The 8,430-nt window shown below is 39.7% G+C and overlaps 1 pseudogene across 4 annotated transcripts; it reads left to right on the forward strand.

The window, feature by feature from the left end:
• The first annotated feature begins 963 nt into the window (after positions 1 to 963).
• LOC109939922 (peptidase M1 - thioredoxin pseudogene) lies at positions 964 to 7,178 on the forward strand (annotated as a pseudogene). 4 transcript variants are annotated; one of them, XR_002262281.2, is made up of 9 exons: positions 964 to 1,383; positions 1,481 to 1,647; positions 1,865 to 1,942; positions 2,262 to 2,302; positions 2,577 to 3,097; positions 3,569 to 3,904; positions 3,992 to 4,556; positions 5,454 to 5,557; positions 5,672 to 7,178. The product of XR_002262281.2 is annotated as a peptidase M1 - thioredoxin pseudogene, transcript variant X2 (transcript). The 4 variants fall into 4 exon arrangements; XR_002262282.2 differs by having other exon boundaries at positions 2,577 to 2,879; positions 2,966 to 3,904; XR_002262283.2 differs by having other exon boundaries at positions 2,577 to 2,641; positions 2,880 to 3,904.
• Positions 7,179 to 8,430: the final 1,252 nt, after the last annotated feature.

The raw sequence follows: 8,430 nt of genomic DNA on the forward strand, positions 1-8,430 counted from the left end.
CATATGATTCCTTCTTCATTATTATATCTTGTGCTGATGAAGGTATGTCCTTCATAACCTTCGCCCGAAAATCATTATATCCCAAGGGAAATAATGCTTCGAAGGACGAAGGACTCTAACGTTTAACATCCTTTGTGTTGCCTTGTTCTTAACTCATAGCATTTGAGAACAAGTCCCCAACAGTAGCCAATGTCATAGTTTAGCCGATTGCTATGTACCCACTATATAATTCAATCGCTCAGCGTGAGTCCGAAAAAGGTCAACACAACACAAATATTTAGAGCGATCTGTGTATGCACAGTATAGTCTTCACATGCATTTTAATAATTCTCTGCTAATTATCTACTGTGAGAAATAAAAGCAGAAAATAAATATCATTTTTAATACATGAACATAACACATCAGGTGTAAAAGACATTTTCTCATATATTGAACATACATTTTTTCTACAAATTATTCACTGCCATAAATAATTAATTATGATAGAAATTACAATATAAAACATGCTTTATTTTTTTTTATTAATCGCAACAGAAATAAATAGAACAAAAATATAGAGCATGTATACAAATTAAAATTATACTAAAATTGATTGATTCGATAGAAATTTATAGACAACCATAACCTTTTTTTTGGACAAATCGCCCACCACCAGCATGCGAACACACACACGCGATTACACGAACGAGAGCAGCTTTTTTCTCTCTTTAATTCTGGCCGTTCATGCGGCCATGCCGCGCGTGAAGACCAAGGCAGGGGCGGGGGCTTGTAAATCTGTACTACTCTATAAGAATGAAAGGAGGACATCCACAGGGTACACCATGTCCCTGTCTCCGCAGATCACGCTTACCCTGCCTCCTGTCCGCGAGACCGCGACAGCCTGCGCGTCGTCCTCCTCGCACGCGATTTGCGCCCCTCGCCCCAGCGCAGATTTCACTCCTCTTCGCGCAAAACCCCCGTCCCGCAACCCCCGCCCCTGCCACGCGATGCCCGTACCGCAGCCCCATGCTCGCTACCCCCTGGTCACCTGTGTTGGGCCCTGGCCTAAACTCGTCTAGGCTGCGACAGTAGAGCGGCGCACCAGCCAAGGGTAGCCGAGTTAGAAACTGAGGTGTTCGTCGTGCTCTTTAGATGGAGGGTCTGGGGCGGAGAAGGACGAGCTGATCCATAGGGTGGAGCTGGAGGTGGCACCTGCGCTGGGAGAAGGACGCCACGGAGGAGTCCGCATAGGGGCTGCGGCTGTGGCTGCGAACTGTGGCTCATCCCATGTGCGCTCTCTTGCTCTGTCCGCGTGACGACCGAGGACCACCGCCCCAACCCTACGACATATGCCGAGAGCTTCATCGGGCCCTTTGCCACTCACCGACAAGCGGCACCCACCAGGTTTGTCTGCTATTGACTTCCTTCCCCTTCCTGTTGTGCCAAACTGAGCTCCCCAGCCCTAACATAAGCTATTTGTTATATGCATTATTACATTCAGATCCAACGATTGTGGAGGTGTGTCAAAAGTCCTAGGATGGTGTTTCTCACTTCCATGGTCATCAAAGGGGATGTTGCATGTGCTTTGGTTGTGGCCCATGAGTTCGCACATAGCTGGACTGTCAATCTGATTACTACAAGACCAATGAGGATTTCTGGCTAAATGAGGTGACTGAACACATGTTGTTGTTGATGTTGTCACTATCAGCCTTTACATGCTGTGGAAATCATGACTACCTTAAAAACATAGTATAATTAATGGTTTTTGCTCAAGGAAATAATCTATATAGAAAAAGGTCTACTTGATATGATTATCAGTCATGATGCACTAACTTGTTACATCTATAGCCTATCAATATGATTTTCTTCTGCTCTCTATCTACAGGGGTATCTTCATCGCAGGGAGCAGCCTCGTCGGGGTCGCCATCAAGGCGCCTAGGATCATGTCCAAGAACTTCATTAGGTACGGAATCTGGAGCCTTCGGTTTTTTTATAAGTTCAAGGTGTTGTTGTTAGATTTAGCAGCTATACTAATACCTTTTATTTTATTACACCTGAAGCTTGATACTGGTCTGAGTATATTTATCTCAAAAAGGAATCCCTCATTAGTGACTTTGTTTGCCTTCTTTTTCTGTGGATATCTCCTGAGTTCATATCAGGAGGTTCACTTTCATTCTTCTAGCATGTTGCTTCAGAGTTTGTAAAAGTCTAGAACTATATGATTAATATTTTGATATTGTCATTAAATATGTGAGATTTGTTGTGCCGAATACCTTAAACAGGGCGAGGTTCACCGTCGTAGTGGATTCCTTCATTAAAACAGGTAGGTCAAACTTGAAATTCCATATATAAAAGCTAGCATGTAGATTCTTTTGATCAATTCTAAAACTTGTCTCTGAATTTTTTTTTGTCTATTTTTAAACATGATGTTGCAGCCTGCAACACTATGTATGTATAGACTATAGATGCTGCATACTAAAATTGGAGTCTAGAGAATTTAAAACACATCTTACTTTTCCTTTTTAATTCATACATAGTTCAGTTTTATTCAGTTCTTGAATCTTCAGTTTTCATATTCTCTTTCAACTGTATTCTAGGTTCAAGGTTTGGAGAAGCATTTCTAGAGTCAGCTTCATTTCTTGCGATAAGACCCCTGTTTGAGGTACGCCCTCTTTGGGTAGTAGCAATTAAAAGATGAATCCAAAAACTACTCTGTGCTTTCATATATGCACAATTATTTCTGCATTTTTGAATCGTGCTTTTGCTATGACCAACATTTGGTATCTTAATTATAGTAGGAGAGATACATGGTAACATATAACCCAAGCAAAGGATAAAGTAATTCCTTTGCTCAAGGACCAAGCTAAATCAGACGATAATATCAAAGAGCTATATAACAGGTGACATACTTCTATGGGATATGACTACAAAATCCTCCAGACAAGAGAAGCAAAGTGATGTTTCATCTAATATTGTTAATCTACAGCTGGTCTCAGGGAGTCATAGGCTTCCTGTTATTGTCTTGCATTGGTCTGTTGGGTCAGAAGTACATTCTAAGAAAGGAGGGCATCTTTTTGTTTATGGCGGCGATGATATGGGATCTAAAGAAGTTCTCACGGTTTGCCTATTTTTTCTTACTCATCATTGCAATTTCTTTTGCTTGCCATCTTAAAGGCTGCTGTGCATAGAGTATGCCTTCTTAGATTTGCTGCTTTACAAATTTGGTAAAGTGAATTCCTAGCTTCCTAAACTGAAATCATGGTCACCTGGTTGTGAGCCTGTGACATGTGTTTAGTGTAGAGACACAGTACTAGCTTGGCATGGCGATAGGGCAACACGGGTTTGCATGAAACATGATCAACCATGAGAGTTTCCTGCAAGTATAAGAATTGTTTCCTTAGGCAGGACCCATGTTGTAGACCCAAACAATTCTGAAGATATTTTTTAGTTCAGGTCTCAGCATCCAAATAATGTATACATACCTATCGGAATCACTTCCCTGAACATGGAAGAATATAATTGTTTCCCAAATATTGCACTGCAGAAAACTCAGCCTCCATCAATGACAAAATTGCTCATTCTCTTGCAGGTTCTTAGCCAGGAATCAACAGCTGGATTAGAATCAAAGAGATGCATGTCACGAACTGATCTCAAACTTGTTGGATCATTTGCTGATATGATTCTTATTCCTGATACTAGGGTTCCTGATAAAAGAAGAACTTCTGCACTTTTTATTTTGACAAATCCTGGGCAGCTGAATTTTTATGATGGTGGCTCTCTATTTTCTGTGCAAAACTCAAAAGAGGGAAATCCTCTTCCTGAAGCACAGAAATTTCCAGTCGCAATTCCTACCCTTGATCCCAACATAACGGTCACTGGTCTTTATTCGCTAACCGAAAGTGAATTTCCAAATATTTCAGTGAAGGTGCATTATGCTCAAATTTGGATATTTTACTCTATCTAGACATCATCATTACTTATGTAAGACCATATCGCTGTGGATTTGCTGTAGAAATTTGATGCTACGAAAAATGTTGGGCATTTCATATCAGAGAACATGAAATGGCCTTTGACTGGTGGGGTTCCAAATGAGTTGTCACTGAACGAAGATCATGCTGTTGAAAGAATATAAATTGAAGGCTACCAAGATGGTTCTCTGAGAATATGGGATGCAACATTTCCTGTTCTAATGCCAAATTTTTTCTTGGTTGGAAATGTCAGTCTCATTTGTATATTTGTAGTATTACTTGCATTATTCCTCATTGGTTTATAACTAACGGATTAACCCCAATCAAGCTGTAACTATTCTTTACTATAGGTTGCTGATGTTAATTTGGATGGAGCTAATGCTTTTGTATCATCTCTAGCCTTTTGTTCATTAAGCATGACTTTGGCTGTTGGGACAACAAGTGGTCTAGTTAGATCTTGTTGGTCTTACGAATTGGTCGAAAGGGTGGTCATTTGTATCATTTTAGAATATGTTTTCATACCATTTTTTGTAGGTGCACATCTATAAACTCCGAGAACACACTGAGGGTTCAAGCTTCCATTTTGTGAGTGTGAATTTAAGCAAGAAGGTAAATATTTCATACGGAACCTGATGATAGATGCTTAAAGCTTCACCTGCTGCCTATTCCCCAATATTGTTGTCATCTCGGTTAAGACAGTTTTATGTCGATTTCACTTCTTCTCACCAGCACATACAAGATGTCTGTCGTGACTGGTAGTCTAACAAGCAGAATCCATAACATGCTTCTTTGGTAGAGAGAGACAGTAAATTGGTACTGTCACTTACGTGAATGTTTATTAATGAAATGAAAATACATTTGATTATGATCGGGCACTTATAAAAACTTGACTTGCGGGGCTAAGACAACTTCTGAGCATTGTGTGATAGAGAAGACCTCTCATACATGCCAAAATAACCTTGCCCGCGTGAGCGACCGTGACCTGGTCCGGGTCATAGTCACAAAGTTCGTGGATCGATAGGGTCGAGGAACATCATACGCTACCTGTGAGAGATTTTTACATGGTGGGAACAAAAATGACCCTGCGTACCCGGGTCGAGGGTCACTACCACTGTACCCATTTCTTGTGACTATGGTTTGGGTCTTCGACCCGTGCTTTGGTGTGGTGGTAGGCGAGGGGATTTTTTAACCCCGATCTAAAATAATGTGTTTTGTTTTTATGTAATCTTTGTGCTCTAATATACTGCTCTGATTGATATGTTGGCCTGCTAAAGCTATTATTTTTAGTTTGCTTGCATGGAACTCATTATTTTTACTGGCTCTGTTTTATTTAAACTTATAGTAGCACGTGTGTCCATTATTGATAATGATTAATCTAGCTCCTGTCATTATGTTCACTATATTGAATTAGTTTTGACAAAAACCCTGGTAAGCTGGAATCACATTTTTGTAGATGTTTTTCTTCACTATAAATGCTTAAACTTATCCTGATAAATTCATCTACAGGCTCTTTCAAATGGCAAGCCCACTGTTGTTGAGTTTTATGCAAACTGGTGTGGGGTCTGCAGGGAACTAGCTTCAGATATCTACAAAGCTGAACAACAATACAAGTAATTTGTTTACACACCACTTTTCACATTTCTGAACTTTAAGCCTTGATTGAGAATAACAATTGTGGTTCATTTAATACAAGCAATGCTTGTCCATGCTTTGTTGCGTTGCAGAGACTGTGGAATTGTGGGGTCCGTCCATGCTGCCTGCTAGAAATGGAAAATGTGTTAGTAGTAGAAACAAGTGTTGTGGGCCTTTGATCTTCTGGAAGTCATGTGGTTGCAGTTCTACCGATACTTGTTCTACTTGGGCAAAATTAGGACAATTCAGTTGGAGTACACTGATGCTAAAGAAAGCCTCCTGCAAGCTGCTCGTAAGGCACCAACAACAGCCCATGGTTTTCGGATCCAGTGCAACAAATGGGTTATCATAGTGAGGCTGCTGCTTGGTGAGATTCCAGAGAGGGCTGTTTTCATGCAGAAAGGAATAAATGCACTGAACCATATAATGATTAAATATGATCTTTATGGCATATCATTCTTTATTGTTTCTACTTTATAGTCATGTTTTTATTAATCATTTATAAGCACATGCACATTTGAGCTCGATATCATTTAAGAAGATGTGCCTTTACTGTTTTGCATCAATTTGTGTTGTTGAAGTTAGTTATTACAAACAATATTATGGCAACTGAACTGTTCTTACTGTTTTCCTCCACATGTAGTAGTAATCTAATTGAACACTTCATGCATGTTCTGAAATATCAATCTACTATTTTACCTAAATATTTTAGGTTGGAACAGAACAAGACATTGTGATTTTCTTTAACTGTTTTGTAAGGAATTAGTGAAGCAGGCTGAATTATGGAATACTATTTTGATGAACACAGTGAAGCAGGCTAAGTTGTTGCGTGGCTCTGGTTCTGGTCTCAGGGAGTTACTTGGGAGGGGTTGGTCTCTCCGACTCCACTGTTGCTTTTTAGGCACTGCTTTTTTTCAAGCACACATTGCTATAGCTGAAACCTCCATAATTTCTTCACCAGTTTTCTTTAATCTCTTGTTTCAATTATAGGTGTACACATAAACTGATTTTTCATTTGCTTCTATTACTAAAACTTAATTTCACAATCAGCCTTGTAGCACTTTGAGATTCTGTTGTTTATTTCTTGTATTAGATATTCTTCTGAGTACTGGAATAAGGTTAATTTATCATTTTTCATCAGTAACTTCCTAAGAGGCTGCTTCTTACATACAAACCTGAAGATTGAGAGGAAATTCTTGAGCCTGCTCCTCTTGAAGAGGAAATAGCACCAGTTGAAGATCATGTTCTTGTACCACCTGTTAATGAAGTTGTTTCACCTCCTCCCAAGACTGAGGTGTCCTGATACTGGTGACTTACTGGTTGGAAAAATAACACATTAATATTATGGTCTAAATCTTATGTGCTTGATTCTAAAATCTGAAGTTGTGTTCCTGGTGTGGAAATAAAGTTGTTGGGCTATTTGTGTGGGGTGGGGGTTGGCATGTTCGGAGCTGTTCCTGGTTGGAACCAGTGATTTTGCTACTCATTTTGACGGATAATTTGAGTTCGAAGTCGTCGAATTTTGAAACAAGGGAGTGGGTTTACATGTAATGTTGGCAAACGGGGTCTGAATTATTAATAAAGCCAGACTGTTTCGCTGATATTTTCAGTTCCAATCTCTACTTCTAACTATATATATTTGTATATTTGTGAGATAGAATTATGCAATGTGTGCTCACATAATATTTTTCATTGCATTTGTGTGGCCAGGGCATTTGAAAACTTCAGACCACACGGTTTTTGAGTTCAATCGTACTCATAGTGCGACAAGTGATTTACAAGGTGTGAACTAATTACACTTAAACATAATGTATCTATATTTTTCTCAGACAAAATTATACTATGTGTTACATTTTCTTATCAAAAAATACAGTCTTGCGGCAAACATTGCATAGAAGAGAAATGGATCTCAGCTTTGTCCGTACTTCTGTTGAAAGGCATGGCAAAACTTGGCAGTCTTGAGTTAATTATGTGATGGTTATCGCATGGTGTTGTGTAACTATGAGTTTATTATTATGTATGAGTTCATTTTATGTTTTGTAGTTAATGATAGGGAATTTTATGTGTAGTAAAAGATAATTATTAGCTATTATCATGTCAAGAGCTTGTCTCACTTTATTTGTCGACACGATATATGTGCACGTACTTCCAACGTTGTATTATTGGTGTCTGACATCTAACAAAATTAAGTGCTAATCCGAAAATGCTTTAGCCCATAGTGGCCCTTTCTATATTGATTCTTTAGAAACAATTTTTGCGATATTATAATGTTTGTTTGACATCAGTTTATTCTATTTGAGTCGGTGTATTTATAATAATATTACATATTTATATCGTCGATATAATATCAGTTTTACGCTGATATTTTGTCATGGATTTTGCATACCATAATGGTATTTGTCGTACCAGAGAAATGTTTTATACAAATTTTTAACTACCGTGGCAACGTACGAACATATCATACTACTATTAAGAAACTAAGGAGGGCGTTTCTCCGTGCCCCTGCCCCCGTCTCTCGCCCGCGACCTCCCGCACCACGTGCTAGCCCTCGCCCCCTCTCTCGACGCCCAAATCCACGATGGCTGAGCAGTGGTACCGGTGGAGGAAGGCGGCCTAGCCAATGTAGGTGAGTAGCACGGCGGGGACGAGGCCCGTGTATCATCTCCAGCGCCCGCCACCACCGCTCGTCCTCCTCCACTGACAAGCCCGAGCCATGTCACATCCACACTGAGCTGGGTGGACCGATTTGCTTGCTCGGCTGGGTTGCGGCAAGAGGGAGTGTAACAAATGTAAAATTTATTTTTTGCACTCTATATGCTATCTTAGAAGTTTCAAAAGTTTCTTGTTTGTG

The sequence above is a fragment of the Zea mays genome, chromosome 5 (assembly GCF_902167145.1).
Source record: "Zea mays cultivar B73 chromosome 5, Zm-B73-REFERENCE-NAM-5.0, whole genome shotgun sequence".
Lineage (NCBI taxonomy): Eukaryota > Viridiplantae > Streptophyta > Magnoliopsida > Poales > Poaceae > Zea > Zea mays.